This window comes from Lontra canadensis, unplaced genomic scaffold, assembly GCF_010015895.1.
Source record: "Lontra canadensis isolate GAN:19392208 unplaced genomic scaffold, GSC_riverotter_1.0 scaffold3, whole genome shotgun sequence".
NCBI classification, from domain to species: Eukaryota; Metazoa; Chordata; class Mammalia; order Carnivora; family Mustelidae; genus Lontra; species Lontra canadensis.
The window spans coordinates 47,344,248-47,364,842 of NW_022630997.1; the positions used below are offsets into that span (position 1 = coordinate 47,344,248).

The window sequence follows — 20,595 nt, forward strand, 5'->3', positions numbered from 1 at the left end:
TACAATAAACTTAACATCAAATATAAGGGAGCTATTTTTTATTTGCTATATATTGTTATATATGATTGATATTTTATAGAGACTCCTCAGAAAATATAAAGAAAACAGAATACCTAAGATAATTTCTCATGAATTCATCATTCCTCCCTCCCCCCTGCCACCTTAGACCCACTCTTCGTTCTGTCCTCTCTGTTCTGGTACCATCATTTACATTAGTAACCAAGTCAGTTTAGACTCTTTCTCATCCCCCCTCTCTTCCAGTTAGTCTCCAAGTTTAACAAATTCTGTCTCCTTTTGTCTTTCAGATCTTTCCCTCTTCTCCATTACTAATGTTGACTCCTGAATTTAGGATTACTGCATTAGCCTTACCTTATACCAAAGCCAAATATATCCTTTAAAGATGAAAATATACTCATTTTGCTTCCGTGCTTAAAATCCTTTCTGTAGCTTTTGAAGGATTAGAGGGACCGTGTTTCTGGATCAGGTTCAGATGTTTAAACTTCGCTCCCTCAGCGCTTCAGAATTGGGCTTCTGCCATTCTCTCCCTTCTCATTCCCTGATTCTGTCCCCCTCAAACTTTCCTCCAAACAAGAACTTAAGGTATCTTGAATGGTTCATGTTGCACTTCTGTTACCAGCTGCTGCCTTCACCTGGATTCCCCCTCTCATTCAGCCAATTATTCATTGTAGCAAAGCTCAGCCAAGGTCTTTTCTGGGAAGTGTGTACTGACCTCATAATGCCGATTTAGATGTCCCTCTTCTCTGTCCCCACAGACTCTGAGCATCTCTCTTTCATAGGCTTTACTACCTCATACACCAAACATTAATTTACATGTTCAGTAAGTCTAGACTCTTAATTCCTTGAAGGTGGCAAATACCTGGTCTTATTTGATGAGCAAGGCCTGACACATAACAACCACCTAACAAGTGTTTGTTAAATAAAAAAAAAATGGAGCATCATTTTTTTCACTTTCTATTATATAATTTTATAATGATTTTATCTTTGCACTTGTGACATTATCTCAGGGTTTCTTTGCTGAGTCTTTTGGTAAGGAATATGAATGCTATCCTAGTACTGTTTTTATCACATAATGTGATTTATTTGACAACATAGTTTTTATAAAACACCTAATAATAAGTATATATGACATTGGTCATTCTTAGGGAACACTAATAGTTGTCATGAAATGGTATATCTTTAAAAAAAGTAAAATAATAAAATTATTTTAAAGAGAAGGTCTCAAAGAGAAGTACATTTGAATTCTAGGATTATGTTATATATCCTTCGCTATGTTCTATTATAATGTGTGCAATCATATGATGTGATATATATGGCATATGCTGTATACACAACAAATCTATTTGGTTAAAAATCACCAAGTGCTTTATACTAGGATTCTTTCTGACAAACTGCCAAATTGAACTCCCGCCACTTGAGTGTGGGAGGAAAGCAGTGAAATGGCAAATGGTTCTGGAATTTGGGGAATGGCCAATGCTTATCCTATGGATAGCAGAGATAGTAACAGTAGAGCACTGTTCCGAAAAACTTGGAAGGAATTTTAGCTCAGTGGGGAGTTGAAGTATCAGGAGATTGAATTCTGATTCAAGCAACCCTTTGATACTAGAAACATATTTTAGTTTCCAGCCTTTTTTTTTTTAAGGGCTTTGTCCAGTGGCACAATGCAAAGGACTAATGAAGAGCAAATAATAAGTTTAAAGTATTTGGGAAAGTTAAAAAATATTGGAGGTAGAGGATATTTTTCTTTGTATATTTATTGACTTCTTTTCTTTTCTTTTTAAGATATTTATTTATTTATTTGACAGAGAGATAGAGAGTGCGCAGGTAGGTAGAACGGCAGGTAGAGGGAGAGGGAGAAACAGGCTCTCCACTGAGCAGGAAGCTTGATGTGGGGTTCGATCTCATGACCTTGCGATCATGACCAGAGCTGAAGACAGCCACTTAACTGACTTAGCCATCCAGGCGCCCCTACTGACTTATTTTCAAGAAGAATTTGAGAGTAATTTAGAAAATGTATTCTTCTACTAAAGGCTGTAATTTATGTAGCATTACAACAGGGTTCTGTTTTAATCTGTTTTACTGACTTTAGTGCTTTAATTTGAGACCTGAAGTGATAAATAATGTGGACATTTGATTACCTAAAGAATTTGCCTATGGAAGATAGGACATGGATAGTATTAGGGGAGGATGGTGAAAGGAACGGTCATATGTGGGTAGAACTGTAGAGATCCAGCAAAGTTGGCCCACATAGTGATTATTTTTCACTCATGATCTTACAGCTTACCCCTATACTTACATCTAAACAATGGCAAAATATTAAACCCAGGATTTAGTTTTAGAGTATTCACATAACAATTAGCTAGGAATTAGCTAAGAATTGTTTACAATGTTTGCACTACATGTTTTGCCTTTGGTATATATGCTACCTTCATATAGCCTCTATTGTACCCCTACAATGTATAGACATTGCTTCTAAGTCACATGATTGGTTATATTTAAGGTTTTATTTAATGATTTACCAAGAATAGGAAATACAGGAAAGTGCATCTATTATTGTGAACAATTCAATACAGTTTCACATTGTAAACATGCGCGTCAAGAAATAGAAACTTACCAGAATCCTAGGAGCACCCCTTGTGCCTCCAACCAGTTATTTCTTCACCTCAGTGGTAACAATTATTCTAGGTTATTACATAAGTTAGTTTTTTGCCTCTTTTGAACTTTGCATAACTAGGATCTATATAGTATGTTCTATCTCCTGATTCTGGCTTCTTTTACTCAATGTTGTGTTTGTGAGGTCTCAACATGTAGTAGTTCATTCATTTCATTGATAAATAGATCATAATTTATTTATTCATGTTAGATTGATGGACAGTTGAGTTTTTACAGTTTCTGGCCGTAATGAAGAGTGCTGCTCTGTACATATTTTTGCATTACTTTTTGTGCCTAAATGTAGATTTTCCTGCTGGTTTATATTTATGATGAAATCGCTAGTTCATAAAGTATATATTCAACTTAATAGATTTTACCAGACAGTTTTCACAGTAGATTTTCTAACTGACACTCATCAGTAATGTTTAAGAATTCCAGTTCCTTTACATTCTTACTAACTTGGTGTTTGCAAGAGTCAGTATTTTTGATGCAAGTGTATATAGTGGCTTTCTACTGTAGTTTTAAAATTTCTCTGATGACTTTTTGTATATTCTAGATATGAGTCTTTTGTTAGTTGTGGATATTAAAAATATCTTCTTTCTTTCATTATATTAAACATTTTTAATATTTAGAAGTAATTTTGATAAATTGGAGTTATTTTATTCCTTTATGGATAGAGATTTTTCTGTTCTGCTAAAAAAACTTGGCTTACTGTAAGTCAAGAAGATATTCTCGTATGTAATCATCTATGGGCTTTATTGTTTTGCCATTACAATCTACCTGGAAATAAATTTTTATGAATGGTCTGAGTTAGGGGTTATGATTTTTTTTTCATATGGGAATTCAGTTGATCCAGTATTATGTGGATGCATATGGAAATTTAATGTTTTAGTGTAGTTATTGAAAGAAATTAGTCTTTCTCAATTGAATTTCTTTGCACCTTTTTTTGAAAATCAGTTGACCATTATGTGTGTGTCTACTTAGGAACTCTCTTGTGTTTTATTGTTTTGTATGTCTACTTATACCAATATCACGTTGTCATGGTTATTGTACCTCAGAGTAAAATAAAATAAAAATTATCTTGATTTTGTAATTTTAGATCCCTTGCACTTCCATAGACATTTTGGAATCAGCTTCTTAATTAAAAAAAAAAAAATCCTGGGTGTCTCAGTTGGTTGGCCAGCTGCCTTAGGCTCATGATTTCAGGGTTCTGGGATCAAGGTCCACATCGGACAGGCTCCCTGCTAGGTGGGGAATCTAGTTTTCCTTCTCCCTCTGCCTGCTGCTCCCCCTGCTTATACTCTCTCTCTTTGTGTCAAATAAATAAGTAAACTATTTAAAAACAAAACAAAAACCAAAGACAAGCAAACAAAAATTCTGCTGGGATTTTGATTGGGATTAAATTGGGTCTATTAAAAAAAAATAAATTGGGTCTATAGATCAATTTGTGCTGAACTGACATTTTAATAGTAATGAGTCTTCTGATTCAAAAACAAGTAATTGATTTTTGTGGTGTTGTAAAATGGTACTTTAAAGATTTTAATTTTATGTCTATCTTTTTTATTTTAAAAATATTTATTTATTATTAAAGCTTTTATTTATTTATTTGCCAGAAAGAGAGTGTGCACAAGCAGGGGGAGTGGCAGGCTCCCCGCTGAGCAAGGAGCCCAGTGTAGGACTTGATCCCAGGACCCTGAGATCATAACCTGATTCAAAAGCAGATGCTTAACCAACTGAGCCACCCAGGCATCCTGCAAAGATTTATTTATTTTATAGAGAGAGAGAGGGAGAGGGAGCACAAGTAAAGGGAGGGTCCGAGGGAGAGAGAGAGAATCTCAAGCAGACTCTGTGCTGAGCATGGAGCCTGATATGGGGTTCAATTTCATGACCGTGAGATCACTACCTGAGCAAAACCTAGAGTTGGGTGCTTAACCAACTGTGCCACTCAGGCACCCCTTTATATCTATCTTTAAATTTATTACCCCTTTGTCCTGCCTTTTCCTGTTTTTAATTCTGTCCAGTGAGCTTTTTATATTAGTCACTGTACATTTTTAGTTCTTGAATTTTCATTTGTTTTTTAAAAAGTTTGTTTCTATGGAAATAGAAATAGTTTTCATTTCTCTAATTTTTTTCCAAATTCTAGTTCCCTGCTGAAATTTTCATCTTGCCATTATTTCTCTTGAATATCTCAATTATAGTTAATTTCTGTATAGATATATGGCATTCTTATAGGGTTGTTTCTAATTGTCTGTTATTTCTTTCATTTTTTTTCTTTTTCTTTTTCTTTTTCAGTACCCGATTTTGTTTCCTGATAACTTGGATAATTTTTTATTGGATGCTGAACACTTTGTATGACAAATTGTAGAATTAATTTTTAAAGGTTGGTCTATTTTTGGCTAGCTGTTATTCTTGGGAATAGCACCTCAAAGTCTGAGTTGAAAGTATGAAATATTTTGGATTTCCTCCTAAGCAGACTCAGACCTCCAGTTTTATCTTTCTTACTTCCTGAAGGAGGGAAAATTTATTTTCCCAGTTTCTCTTTCTCTCAGCTGCCATATTCTTTTTACTTCTCTCTTACTCAATGTTTCTACCATTTGCTTTCTCATAATGTATGTACAGTCAACTCCAGGTAGCTTTAGGATCTAAATATCAAATGCAATTATTAAAAACTCATTAAAATAGGATGAATTTTTTAAGGCTTTGGATGTATAACAGGGTTTATTAAATATGAAACAAAAACTATAAAGAAAAGACTAATGTATTTTATTTTGTCAAAATTAAGAACTTTCTTACATCAAAAAATTCTTTAAAGAAAATGAAAAGACACAGTTGGAGAAAATAGTGACATAAACACAATAAAAGATAACCATAAGAACATAAATCAATAAGAAAAACAAAAGAAAAATGGGCATAAAAAGAATTTTACAGAGGAATAAACACCAATGAAAATGTAAAGAGATATTCAGCTTCACTGGTGGTCAGAGATATGCAAATGAGGTACCATTTTATGCAATTCAAGTTGACTGAAATTAAAAAAACCTGACATGTTAGAAAGACTTTGAAGTAACAGGATTTTTTATACTTTGCTTGGTGGAGTGTAAATTGGTACAACTACTTTGAAAAATACTTTGGATATGTCACTTTTGTTAAATGCCAAAGTTCCATATATATATGGGTATGTATGTTTCTGGACACAAATCAATTATATTTCTGGTGGTGCTGGTGCATAGGAATGCAACTGACTTTTTTGGATTGGTACTTGTTCAGGTATTATCTCTGAAATGAAACATTTGGTTGTTTTTTTTTTTTTAATTTTTTATTTTTTCAGCATAACAGTATTCATTATTTTTGCACCACACCCAGTGCTCCATGCAATCCGTGCCCTCTCCAATACCCACCACCTGGATCCCCCAACCTCTCACCCCTCCGCCCCTTCAAAACCCTCAGATTGTTTTACAGAGTCCATAGTCTCTCATGGTTCACCTCCCCTTCCAATTTCCCTCAACTCCCTTCTCCTCTCCATCTCCCTATGTCCTCCATGTTATTTGTTATGCTCCACAAATAAGTGAAACCATATGATAATTGACTTTCTCTGCTTGACTTATTTCACTCAGCATAATCTCTTCCAGCCTTGTCCATGTTGCTACAAAAGTTGGGTATTCATCCTTTGTGATGGAGGCATAATACTCCATAGTGTATATGGACCACATCTTCCTTATCCATTCATCCGTTGAAAGGCATCTTGGTTCTTTCCATGGTTTGGCGACTGTGGCCATTTCTGCTATAAACATTGGGGTACAGATGGCCCTTCTTTTCACTACATCTGTATCTTTGGGGTAAATACCCAGTAGTGCAATTGCAGGGTAATAGGGAAGCTCTATTTTTAATTTCTTGAGGAATATCCACAGTGTTCTCCAAAGTGGCTGCACCAACTTGCATTCCCACCAACAGTGTAAGAGGGTTCCCCTTTCTCCACATCCTCTCCAACACATGTTGTTTCCTGTCTTGCTAATTTTGGCCATTCTAACTGGTGTAAGGTGTTATCTCAATGTGGTTTTAATTTGAATCTTCCTGATGGCTAGTGATGATGAACATTTTTTCATGTGTCTGATAGCCATTTGTATGTCTTCATTGGAGAAGTGTCTGTTCATATCTTCTGCCCATTTTTTGATATGATTGTCTGTTTTGTGTGTGTTGAGTTTCAGGGGTTCTTTATAGATCCTGGATATCAACATTTTGTCTGTACTGTCATTTGCAAATATCTTCTCCCATTCCGTGGGTTGCTTCTTTTGACTGTTTCCTTTGCTGTGCAGAAGCTTTTGATCTTGATGAAGTCCCTATTTTTGACACATGCAAACACACATGGCCTGTTTCTTTGGGATTCCTTATGATGGTAAGATTATGGTACTTTATTTGGCTTATGTGAGAAACTAATTTTACAAAAATGATATGATACAGTGTATGGCATTTGGTGTTCATACATGAAATTGCAAAGAACAGGGAACTATAACAGATATGTGTGTGTGTATACCTATATATCTGTATATCTATATATCTAATCTGTATGTATGTATACTTTCTATTCATAAACATTATTTAGTTTGTTGTTTGGAAAAGAAGGTAAGTAATGATTGGGTTTAGCAAAAGTCTTAAAGATTTGTCAGTTAAATTTAAAGTTGTAGAGGAAACTTGGTTGAAATTTGCTTTACATGTAACCTATTAGTACTGTGAGATCCCTATAGCGGGTAGTCTTCTCAGTTATCCTGGTCTTAGCTTTTGCCTTCAGCTAGTAAAAAAAAAAAAATTAGATGGAATTACAGATTTGATTAGAAATGAAAAAAAAAAAGACATCCTTTTGTGTTTCTTCAATGCTTTGATTAAAAAAAGGAAAAGGACAAAAATTATGTGGAATATTAAATAAACCTGGTTCAGAGTTTCTTCCAATTTCAAATAAAATAAGGGCTTACTATGAGACAGAAGGGTTGTAGAAAGGAAGTGTATAGTCAGTATTTCACTAAGTTATCATTAAGAGAGAGAGAAGATTACAAAAGTAATCATATTTAGACTTGTATGCCCCTTCTCTTGTAAATATTTGTTAATGTTTACAGCATTTGCCTAATGTTTATCTATTTTGGTTAAATATTTGGCATCTGAATTTGGTTTTAATTTGGGCCCTGGAAATATGGAAATAAATAAGATGTATCTGAGGTATTAATAATCTACTGGAGTAAATAGATGTGTAAACAATTGTAATAGTGTCTGATAAATGTCTTGTAATGGTATGTCTCAAAGGCTGTCGAAGCACATATGAAGCAGAAATAAAATAGTGACTCTAAACTTCCATTTTCTGGGGTACCTGGGTGGCTCAGTGGGTTAAAGCCTCTGCCTTCGGCTCAGGTCATGATCCCAGGGTTCTGGGATCAAGCCCTGAATTGGGCTCTCTGTTCGGCAGGGAGCCTGCTTCCTCCTCTCTCTCTGCCTGCCTCTCTGCCTACTTGTGTCTGTCAAATAAATAAATAAAATCTTAAAAAAAAAAAACCTTCCATTTTCCTATGTTTTACCATTAAATTGGGTAAGAGGACTCTCTCCCATATGAGTATAAGTGAGTACATATATAATTGATAGGAAGGTGTGGTCTATGTCTAGCCTTCTTTTCTCAGAGACTTGCATTTCTTTCTCTTTTATTTAAAAAAAAAATCAAATATTTATTGAAACCTTTGTCTAGGCCAGGGTCTGTTCTATGTGCTAGACTCACAGAAGTGAACTAGGCAGACAAAGCTTGCCCTCATAGAGCTGTCTGGTATTTTAGTAGGAAGACAGGTAGTAAACAATAGACTTACTTTTAATTCTTCAAAGGGTATCTGATTCTTTTTCCTTTGAACATTTAAACATAATGTTAACAGTTTTCTCATGCAAACACTAACTTCTTTACCTTAATAATTATACATTTTTAGATTCCCAGTGACATAGGGTTGACCTTGAACAACACAGGAATTAGGGAAGCTGACCCCCATGCAGTCAAAAATCCAAGTATAACTTTTGACTCCCCCAGAACTTAACTACTTAATAGCCTACTATAGAAGACTTACTGATAACATAAACAGTTGGTTAACACATGTTTTGTATGTTATACATATTATATGTTGTATTCTAATAATAAAGTAAACTAGAGAAATGAAAATGTTATTAAGGAAGTCATAAGGAAGAGAAAATACATTTATAGTACTGTACTATATAAAAAAAATCCACATATAAGTGGACCTACAGGGATCAAACCCATGTTGTTCAAGGGTCAGTTGTAAAATAAATATAAAAATAGGCCTTCCTTAATATATAAAGGGGTAATTAATTTGAGATTTCAAGAGTGTTCAGAGAAAGATTAAGGTTCAACATTTTTGTATACTGCCCAGACAGGCCAAGATGCCTACACAAGTATAGCATAGCACTAATCAAACCTCCATATACTTTAGGATGAATTATCTGGAATGCACAGTATGACACCAAGAGTCTTGGCAGTTATTACTACCAGAGCCAGCAATTGGCAACATGTACTGTTGGCTTCATGTTGATGTGTGTCAAGTGAGAGAGGGCTTGTGAATTTGTTGGAATCCTGCCTCTGTTAAAATACTTCCCCATCTATTTTTAATTGTGGGCCTCCACCAAGGCTACTATGAGCCAGTTGGAGGGCTAGGAAGATTAATGAGGAGAGTTTTGAATCCATTACGGCCCTCTAACTATAGCTCTCCTTCCCAAATATGGGGCTATGGCATTTTATACTAAAAGAAATGCTATGCTATTTAGGCTCTAATGCAGGAGCCTCCCAACTATATGTTTTTAAAGCTTAGGCCAGTAGCAGCTGACAACTTGTCCCAGTTTGCATGGCTCACGAGTATTTCTAGCAGGGTAGGCGATATGGTTAGTGGCTAGGGGACTGTCTCCTCCCTGGTGAGAAGTAAACATTTGTATTGAAAAATGCACACATTTATCACGTGCATAATAACATGTATTCAGGGTATTTAAAAAATTTATTCCTCTTTATACATTTCCATAGTTCTTCATCTTCATGATTTGTAAGACCCTAGGTTTATAGACTTTTCCAACAGGAATTAGAAATCAAGATTTACCATCATCTGTATTAGTCAGAGAAAACGATTACTTCTAGAAATGATTATTCCTGGAAAATGGTATCTTGGAAGTATAATAAATCTTCCTATCAGTATACTTGGGCACTTACTTAAACAACAAATGCTATTGTAGAATTTCCAATATTGAACCTTTAAAATGTTACCTATTCCTCCTTGATTATTCAGTGCATTTTTATTTTTGTTTAAGGGAAAAAATTGTATCCTAGAGAAAATAAAGATTTAAAAAACTTACTGGTGTCATTTTGGGTCACCTGTGTTGAAAGATCTTATCTTTTAAAGCTCAGCTGTATTGAACATTTATTTATAAGAGAAAATAGCAGTTCATTTTTAGTTAACTGTCCCTAAGTAACAGGTCAGCTCCATCTACTCTGCTCAACAACATTGCAGTTAGGACTTAGATAAAATGTTTGGTATTTACCACCAATTACTCACAGCCTATATATGGTTTCAAAGGCAACAGCTGCTGCCTCATTATTTCCATCTATTGCTATGTTGATGTTGTATATATTTAACTGTTATTATATCTCAAGAGTGTTCTTAGATAAGCATAAAGTCACAAATACAATAATCTTTCTACCAAATATGTTGTGCTTGAGGAGATGCAGTTCATTCTTCATTTGAAAGGGGATGATGAACTCTTGTTCTAACACATTTTAACATGCATACATGGTGTCTTGTAGCTGGCAGAATGTTTATGGAAACACTTCCATTGAAGACTGATGAGCTAATTAGCTACATTGCTTGTAATCTACTAATTGCTGGAACACACTCAACATGGCATCCCTCAGTGTTCACTTGAAAGATCTGCGGCAGGCTTTTCTTTTCTTTTTTTTAAGATTTTATTTATTTGACAGAGAGAGAAATCACAAATAGGCAGAGAGGCAGGCAGAGAGAGAGGGGAGGAAGCAGGCTCCCTGCAGAGTAGAGAGCCCTACATGGGGCTCGATCCCAGGACCCCGGGATCATGACCTGAGCAGAAGGCAGAGGCTTTAACCCACTGAGCCACCTAGGTGCCCCCTGCGGCAGTCTTTTCTTATAGTGCATTTGATATTCTCAGCAAACTTCTCAGTGTTGCCCATCCTGAAGTGTTGTGTGGGCAGTTGGGAAGTAAAGTACTTGATGTGTTTGTGTGCAGCCATTTCACTTTCAGTCACTTGGTATGTTGGACCTGGGACATACAGACGGGCTGATTTGAGAAAATGACTGCAATGTCAGTCTTGAAAGTAAGAGGTATTGGGTAAGCCACATACCATTTACTCTGATGTATAACTCAGAGATAGGAGTAAAGATTTAATGCATGTGAACAGATTGATTTGTAAGTGAGGAGTCCTAGAAACTAAAATATGGACTGAAATCTCGGCTGATAAAGAGTCTGAATTCAAAAGTGTGATGCATATATTATGGCTTTTGTTTTCCTTCATGGCTGGAGAGAGAGATGGCACCACTCTTGTGTGCAAAGGTAACAAAGGAAGTGTAATGCTGACAAGTGATCTAAAGTTTATCCTCACAGGTGATAGTTCTGAACATTATTATTTTGTGGCATATTTTAGTGTTAAAAGAGTGCATTATGCTGTTGGCAGTTTCTCAGGGACAGGAACAAGAATTTTTAGATTTTCTGTTCTTGACTCTTCTCATCTCTTTCTTCAGTTTCAAAGGAAGTGGTGCTCCTTTTTACTCTTTAAAACTTTCCTGTCTTACTTGGGTCCTCATTTATGTCTTCTCTTCTTTTGAGAGACTTTTCTTCTATAGTTGTCTTTTCTTTGCCTAGTCTGTTCATTCATATTACTTTTACTGGTTCTTTCTTTCTTTTCTTAATTTTTTTTTAAAGATTTTATTTATTTGTTTGACAGAGATCACAAGTAGGCAGAGAGGCAGGCAGAGAGAGAGAGGAAGGGAAGCAGGCTCCCTGCTGAGTAGAGAGCCCGATGCGGGGCTTGATCCCAGGACCCTGGGATCATGACCTGAGCCAAAGGCAGAGGCTTAACTCACTGAGCCACCCAGGCACCCCTTACTGGTTCTTTCATCACACATATTACCTTGCTGCTGTTTGATGATTGGCAAATATTCAATAAAAAAGCCATTTCCCAATAGACCTAGAGGACGTTATGCTAAGTGAAAGAAGTCCAACTGAGAAAGACAAATACTATATGATTTCATTTATATGTGGAATCTAAAAAAAAAAAACTGAATGAACAAAAAAACATAGAGGACAATCAGACCTATAAAAGCAGAGAACGAACTGATGGTTGCCAGGGGGTTGGGGGTGGGGAATGAGCAAAATGGGTGAGGGGGAGTGGGAGATCCAGGCTTTTAGAATAAGTCATGGGACTAAAAGAATGAGTAAGTCATGGCAATAAAAGTCAGTAGTATTTTAATAGCATTGTGTGGTGACAGATGTAGTGAGCTACATTGTGGTGTATTCTTGTGAGCATAGCATAATGTGTGTAGAATCACTATGTGATCACACCCGAGACTAATGTAACACAGGGTGTCAGCTATACTAAAAAAATTCCATTTCCTTTAGTATGCCCTCTTTTTAAACTTCTTATCCTGTTTCATGTTTTCTGTTCTTCTGCTTTGGTCTCTTTGTTTTCTCCTTCTTTTTCAGGATGTTACACACTAAATTCTCTTACTACTTCTCCACACCCTCCTTTTCTTTCCTCATTCACTTTCTTTCCCTCTTGTCTCCTAACCATGATTTTTCTTAAGTCTCAGTCTTGGTCCTCTGTCCCCTATTCTCTTCTTTCCTTGGGCACCTTTTTCATTCTCAGGATTTTAATTATAACTGCTTTGTTGACAACTTTCAGTTCTCAATATAAAGCTCTACTTCCAAAAGCACTCTGAGTGCTTTTCAATCTTTTTTTTTTTTTTACATTAAAAATGTAAAACTCATGCTCAACTCACTCCCCAAAATAATGGTCATCCTTGGGAGTATTTAATGTTCTACACACGAGTTGACACTCCACTTCTTTCTTCCCAAGTGAGAAGTGATAAACACTGTAGTAACACCCTTGCTCTAACCAATTAGTAGGTAGTTCCATTTGGCTGTTTAGGTATTACCTTACACTTATGTATAAACTGAACTCAACATATTCTTTCACAAGCCCTTCACAGATTTTTATATCTCTACTATCATCTGACTTAAAATCTTGGCACATTTGAGACAGTTGATTATTTTCTCCTTTCTAAAATACTGTTTCCTTGAATAATAGAAAACAACACAGTCCTAATTTTCCCTCCTTATCTCTTTGGCTTTTTTTTTTTTTAAGGATTTATTTACTTATTAGAGAGAGAGAGAGGGCAAAAGTGTGAGGTGGGGAGTGGCCAGGGTAGAGGGAGAGAGTCTTTTAAGCAGATACTGTGCTGAGCACCGGGCCCAATATGAGGTTTGACTTCACAACCCTGAGATCACCACCTGAGCTGAAACCAAGAGTTGAATACTTAACCAACTAGGCCAACATGGCACCCCTGGATGTCTTCTTTGTAGAAGTGTCTATTCATGTCTGCCCATTTCTTAACTGGATTGTTTTTGGGTGTTGAGTTTGATAAGTTCTTTATAGATTTTTGGATACTAACCCTTTATCAGATACACTGCAAATATCTTCTCCCATTCTGTCGACTGCCTTTTAGTTTTTTTTTTTATTGCTTCCTTCATGTGTAGAAACCTTTTATCTTGAGGAAGTCCAAATAGTTCATTTTTGCTTTTGTTTTCCTTGCCTGTGGTGACATGTATAGTAAGAAGTTGCTATGGCCAAGGTCAAAGAGGTTTCTCCCTGTGTTTTCCTCTAGGATTTTGATGATTTCCTGTCTCACATTTAGGTTTTTAATCCATTTTAGTTTATTCTTGTGTATGTCTTAAGAAAATGGTCCTGTTTCATTCTGCATGTTGTTACCCAGGTTTTCCAACACCATTTGTTGAAGAGTCTGTCTTTTTTTCCATTGGATAGTCTTTCCTGATTTGTCAAAGATTAGTTGACCATATAGTTGTGGGTCCATTTCTGGGTTTTCTGTTCTGTTTCATTGACCTTTGTGTCTCTTTTCTGTGCCTGTACTATACTGTCTTAATGATTATAGCTTTGTCATACATCATGAAATATGAAGTCATGATGCCTGCAATTTTGTTTTTCTTTTTTAGAATTGCTTTGGCTATTTGAAATTTTTTCTGGTTCCATACAAATTTGGGGATTGCTTATTCTAGCTCTGTGAAAAATGCTGGTGGTATTTTGATAAGAATTGAATTAAATGTATGGCTTGCTTTGGGTAGTATATACATTTTAAGAATGTTTGTTCTTCCAATTCATGAGCATGGAATGCTTTTCCATTTCTTTTTGTCCTTTTCAGTTTCTTTCATAAGTGATCTGTAGTTTTTGGAGTACAGTCTCTTACCTGTTAGGTTTATTCCTAGGTATTTTATTGTTTTTGGTGCAGTTATAAATGGGATGGAGTCCTTGATTTCTTCTCTGCTGCTTCATTATTGGTGTATAGAAATGCAACAGATTTCTGCTCATTAATTTTATATCCTGTGACTTTGCTGAATTTATGTATCAATTCTAGCAATTTTTTGGTGGAGTCTTTCACGTTTTCTACAGAGAGTATCATGTTGTCTGCAAGTCGAGAAACTTTGACTTCTTCCTTGACAATTTGGATGCCTTTTATTTCTTTTTGTTGTCTGATTGCTGAGGCTAAGACTTTCACTGCTTCTACTACTATGTTAAGTAGTTCTGTTCTACTGGTATTTTTTGTTTGTTTGTTTCTATATCATTTCTATATTATTTATTTCTTCTCTAATTTTTATTATTTTCCTTCTTCTGCTGGCTTTAGGCTTTATTTGCTGTTCCTTTTCTAGCTCCTTTAGATATAAGGCTATGTTGTGTATTTAAGAATTTTCTTGCTTGATGAGGTGGACATGACATGTATTGCATACCCACTGCCTTTGCTGCATCTCAAAGGTTTTGGACTATTGCGTTTTCATTTTCACCATGTATTTTTTAAATTCTTCTTTAATTTCTCGGTTAGCCCATTCATTCTTTAGTAGGATGTTCGCTAACCTCCATATATTTGAAGTCTTTACAAATTTTTTCTTATGATTCACTTCAAGTCTCATAGTGTTGTGCTCTGAAAATATGTATGGTATGATTTCAGTCTCTTTGTACCCATTGAGACCTGATTTATAACCCAGTATATGATCTGTTCTGGAGAATGTTCCATGTGTACTCAAAAAGAATGTGTATTCTACTTCTTTAGGATGAAATGATTTGAATATGTTTGTTAAGTCCATCTGGTCCAGTGTGTCATTCAAAGCCAATGTTTCCTTGTTGATTTTCTGCTTAGATGATCTGTCCTTTGCTGTAAGTGGGCTGTTAAAATCCCCTACTATTATTATATTGTTATCAATGAGTTTCTTTATGTTTGTTATTAATTGATTTATATATCTGGCTACTCCCAAGTTGGGGGCACAGATAAAATTGTTTGATCTTCTTGATAGATAGACCCCTTTATTATGATATAATGCCTTCCTTCATCTCTTGTTACTATCTACAGATGAATGGATAGAGAAGATATGGTCCATATATACTATCTTTGTTTTAAAATCAGTTTGTCTGATGTAAGTATGGACACTCTGGCTTTCTTTTGACATCCATTAGCATAATAGGTGGTTCTCCCTCTCCTCACTTTCCAACTGCAATGTCTTTAGTTCTAAAATGAGGCTCTTGTAGGCAGCATATGGATGGGTCTTTTTAAAAAAAAAATCCATTGTGATACCCTGTGTCATTTGATTGGAGCATTTAGTCAATTTACATTATTGATTATTGAAAGATACAACTATTGCAGGCACAATGCAGTTTTAAATATTTGAGAGATTCCTTCATAAAGTTGCCCATAAGTCTGCCATATGCTATGTTGGATTTGATTGAAGACCATCATACAGTTAAGAATTCTTAATGGATGGAAATCACCAAACTCCATAATTTTCCATACCTTGGAATATCTCAGAAATCTTAAAATAATTTCAGAAACATTTGCTAAAAACTGAAAAGGAGAATAAAGCATTGACATGTGAAATGAAGAGGAGTGTTAGGTAATAACTAAAGAAAATCGGCTGTTAAATAAGTTCTAATGATAGATATTTCATTACTGCTTTTTGCTGGGTACTTACCATATTAGCCAGACTAAATACATATTGTACTCTTTATCAAATACTTAGAATTTTATTAAAAAAATAAGATGTGGTTTCTGACTTCAAAGAACTTAAAGTAATGGGACTTAGTTTTAGGAAATTAAGTGAGAATAATTATAAGAGATGAACAAGTTGAAGATCTTATAGTACCTTTAAATGTGAAAGTGTTAAGAGCACATAATGTGGTGGAATGGTCAGAATGAAGAGACTTAATAATTGTTCCAGCAGAAGATGAACTTTGACTCAGATCTATAAAAATTTTAGAGAAAGATATGTATGTTATGGAAAATCAAATAATGTAGAAGAGTTTATGGTGAAAAACAATTTCCTATTGTGCTCCTTGCTACCTTCAGTTTCATACCCCACAGAAAATCTTTATTTCCAGTCCCACACCCTGGAGGAAGTCTTTCTGATTTTAGATATGATGGTTACTCCAGAAAATTAAGTTATATACTTATAATTCTATTCCTTTACTTATCAACCTTTAAGATATTATCCATTTATTTCCTTTTATGAAATATGAAAATTTTGTTCATCTATACTCCCTGTTTCTCCCTGCCTTTTCTTCCTTCCGATGTTTTACAGTTTGACATCATTTTTAGTTTTACTGTTATTTCCCACTTCATATTCCATCATCTTTAGTCACTATCCTGACTCCTCTTAGTGTTTGGTAAGAATAACAACACTCATTCTGTTCTCTGTCTTTAATTCTACATTTTATCTTTCACCTTCTACCTCTGTCGCTTCTAATCTTACACAGTCAAGGTTGTTAACATTTTAATTTTGATATTCAACTATAATGAAGCAATCTGTATTTTTCATTAGTTGATAAAGTTGAAAACCATTGCACAACATTAACATTATTATGACTCTATATGTTTTATTTACTACATGGTAGAGTAGTATGCTAAAATTATATCTCTTTTTCCAAGGGTCCAATGTCACAACCTGTTGGTGCATCAAAAGGAAATGATTCCATAATCAAGGTCAAATGGATTTTCTTTTCCATTGCTTAAAATAATGCTACCCTTTGGTCTTGTTTTGTTTTTGTCACAGAGACATCTCTTCTCAAACTCTTTGTCTTCCTTTCAGTGATGTAACAGGTTTATCATCTCCAGACATCTCTGGGTTAGGCATGCCATATCCTTTATCCCACATATTTCTTTCTCTGACATTTCCCCTCTTTCTTGCCATAGAACAGCTGTTCAGCCTTTTCTTTCTCTGTGTGTGAGAATAAGGAGAGCTTTACTCTGAAGTCCAAAAACATACCAGATGCTTCAGTTTTCCCCAGATGATTTCCTTTTTTTTTTTTTTTTTGTATAAAAAAGCCCTCTTTTTATGACTTGGGGGTGACTGTTGAGCTGCCTTCTGCTTTGCAAACAGTAATAGAGAAAAGGGAAAGGGGCACAGGATTTCACGTACATGAGTTTAATTAATCATCCTCATTTTAGACAGCTACTAGTTTCTGCCCTGCATTATACCTCCAAGCCAGAGCCTCTTTGGATTCCAGTAGGCAGAATGACTTTGACAACCTCTGCATACTTCTTATGGTATATTCTAGATTGTAGCTTTTTCTCCTTGTTTTTATCAGTTGACAACCTCTCATCAGCTTTCTGTCTTACAGAAGGCTCTCAAATGCTGTTGACTTTATTTAGCAATGTTTTTTTAAAAATATTTATTAATTCTGTTTAATAACATATATTATTTGCCCTAGAGGTACAGGTCTATGAATCATCAGGCTTACACACTTCATAGCACTCATCATATCACATACCCTCCCCATTGTCCATAACCCAACCACCTTCTCCATAACCGCCTCTCCGCAGCAACCCTTTTTTTTGTTTGTTTTGTGAGATCAAGAGTCTCTTTTGGTTTGTCTCCCTCCTGATCCGTTTCATTTTTTTCCTTCCCTACCCCCCAAACCCCCACTCTGCCTCTCAAATTCCTCCTATCAGGGAGATCATATGAGATAATTGTCTTCCTCTGATTGACTTATTTTGCTTAGCATAATATGCTCTAGTTCCATCCATATCATTGCAAATGGCAAGATTTCATTCCTTTTGATGGCTGCATAGTATTCCATTGTGTATATATGTGTGTATATATGTATATATGTATATTTATATCTATATCTATCTCACATCTTCTTTATCCATTCATCTGTTGATGGACATCTCAGTTCTTTCCATAGTTTGGCTATTGTGAATATTGCTTCTATGGAGGTGCACAGGCCCCTTAGGATCACTACATTCGTATCTTTAGGGTAAATACCCAGTATTGCGATTGCTGGGTCATAGGGTAGCTCTGTTTTCAACTTTTTGAGGAACCTCCATGCTGTTTTCCAGAGTGGCTACACTAGCCTGCATTCCCACCAACAGTGTAGGAGGGTTCCTCTTTCTCCGCATCCTCGCCAACATCTGTCATTTCCTGACTTGTTAATTTTAGCCATTTTGACTGGTGTGAGGTGGTATCTCTTTGTGGTTTTGATTTGTATTTCCCTGATGCCGAGTGATGTGGAGCACTTTTTCATGTGTCTGTTGGCCATGTGGATGTCTTCTTTGCAGAAATGTCTGTTCATGTCCTCTGCCCATTTCTTGATTGGATTCTTTTTTCTTTGGGTGTTGAGTTTGATAAGTGCTTTATAGATTTTGGATACTAGTCCTTTATCTGATATGTCATTTGCAAATATCTTCTCCCAATCTGTCAGTTGTCTTTTGTTTTGTTGACTGTTTCCTTTGCTGTGCAAAAGCTTTTGATCTTGATGAAGTCTCAATAGTTCATTTTCCCCTCACTTCCCTTGCCTATGGTGATGTTTCTAGGAAGAAGTTGCTGCAGCTGAGGTCAAAGAGGTTGCTGCCTGTGTTCTCCTCAAGGATTTTGATGTGGATTCTTTTCTCACATTGAGGTCTTTCATCCATCTTGAGTCTATTTTCATGTGTGGTATAAGGAAATGGTCCAGTTTCATTTTTCTGCATGTGGCTGTCCAATTTTCCCAACACCATTTGTTGAAGAGGCTGTCTTTTTCCCATTGGACATTCTTTCCTGCTTTGTCGAAGATTAGTTGACCATAGAGTTGAGGGTTTATTTCTGGGCTCTCTATTCTGTTCCATTGATCTATGTGTCTGTTTTTGTGCCAGTACCAAACTGTCGTGATGTTTGGAGCTTTGTAATAGAGTTTGAAGTCTGGAATTGTGATGCCACCAACTTTGGCTTTCTTTTTCACCATTCCTCTGGCTATTCGGGGTCCTTTCTGGTTCCATATAAATTTTAGGATTATTTGTTCCATTTCTTTGAAAAAGTGGATGGGATTTTGATAGGGATTGCATTAAATGTGTAGATTGCTTTAGGTAGCATAGACATTTTCATGATATTTGTTCTTCCAATCCATAAGCATGGAACACTTTTCCATTTCTTTGTGTCTTCCTCCATTTCTTTCATGAGTACTTTATATTTTTCTGTGTACAAATTCTTTGCCTCTTTGTTTAGGTTTATTCCTCGGTATCTTATAGTTTTGGGTGCAATTTTAAATGGGATCAACTCCTTAATTTCACTTTCTTCTGTCTTGTTGTTGGTGTGTAGAAATGTAACTGATTTCTGTGCATTCTAGCAGTTTTGGAGTGGAGTCTTTTGGGTTTTCCATGTAAAGTATCATATCATCTGCCAAAAGTGATAGTTTGGCTTCTTTTTTGCTAATTTGGATTCCTTTAATTTCTTTTTGTTGTCTGATTCTCAGGCTAGGACTTCTAGTACTATGTTGAATAACAATGGTGATAGTGGACAGCCCTGCCGTGTTCCTGATCTTAGTGGAAAAGCTTTCAGTTTTTCCCCATTGAAAATGATAGTTGCTGTGGGTTTTTCCTAGATGGCTTTGATGATATTGAGGAATGTACCCTCTCTCCCTACACTGAAGAGTTTTGGTCAAGAAAGGATGCTGTACTTTGTCGAGTGCTTTTTTTAGCATCTATTGAGAATATCATATGGTTCTTGTTCTTTCTTTTATTAATGTATTGTATCCCATTGATTGATTTATGGATGTTGAACCAACCTTGCAGCCCAGGTTGGTTGTGGTGAATAATCCTTTTAATGTACTGTTGGATCCTATTGGCTAGTATTTTGGTGAGAATTTTTGCATCTGTGTTCATCAAGGCTATTGGTCTGTAATTCTCTTTTTTCATGGGGTCTTTGTCTGGTTTTGGGATCAAGGTAATGCTGGCCTCAATAAGTTTGTAAGTTTTCCTTCCATTTCTATTTTTTTAAACAGTTTCAGGAGAATAAATATTACTTCTCCTTTAAATGTTTGGTAGAATTCCCCTGGGAATCCGTCTGGCCCTGGAGTCTTGTTTCTTGGGAGATTTTGATGATTGCTTCAATCTCCTTACTGGTTATGGGACTGTTCAGGGTTTCTATTTCTTCCTGATTCAGTTGTGGTAGTTTATATGTCTCTAGGAATGCATCCATTTCTTCCAGATTGTCAAATTTGCTGGTGTGTAGTTGCTCATAATATGTTCTTATAACTGTTTGTATTTCTCTGGTGTTGGCTGTGATTTCTCCTCTTTCAGTCATGATTTTATTTATTTGGGTCCTTTCTGTTTTCTTTTTGAT

General features: G+C 35.7%; 1 protein-coding gene across 5 annotated transcripts in view; it reads left to right on the top strand.

Annotated features, from left to right (window-relative positions):
- The window catches only part of CTNNA3 (catenin alpha 3), a 1,751,355-nt gene that overhangs the window by 99,660 nt on the left and 1,631,100 nt on the right, over positions 1-20,595 (top strand). The gene's annotated exons all lie outside the window — the stretch shown is intronic.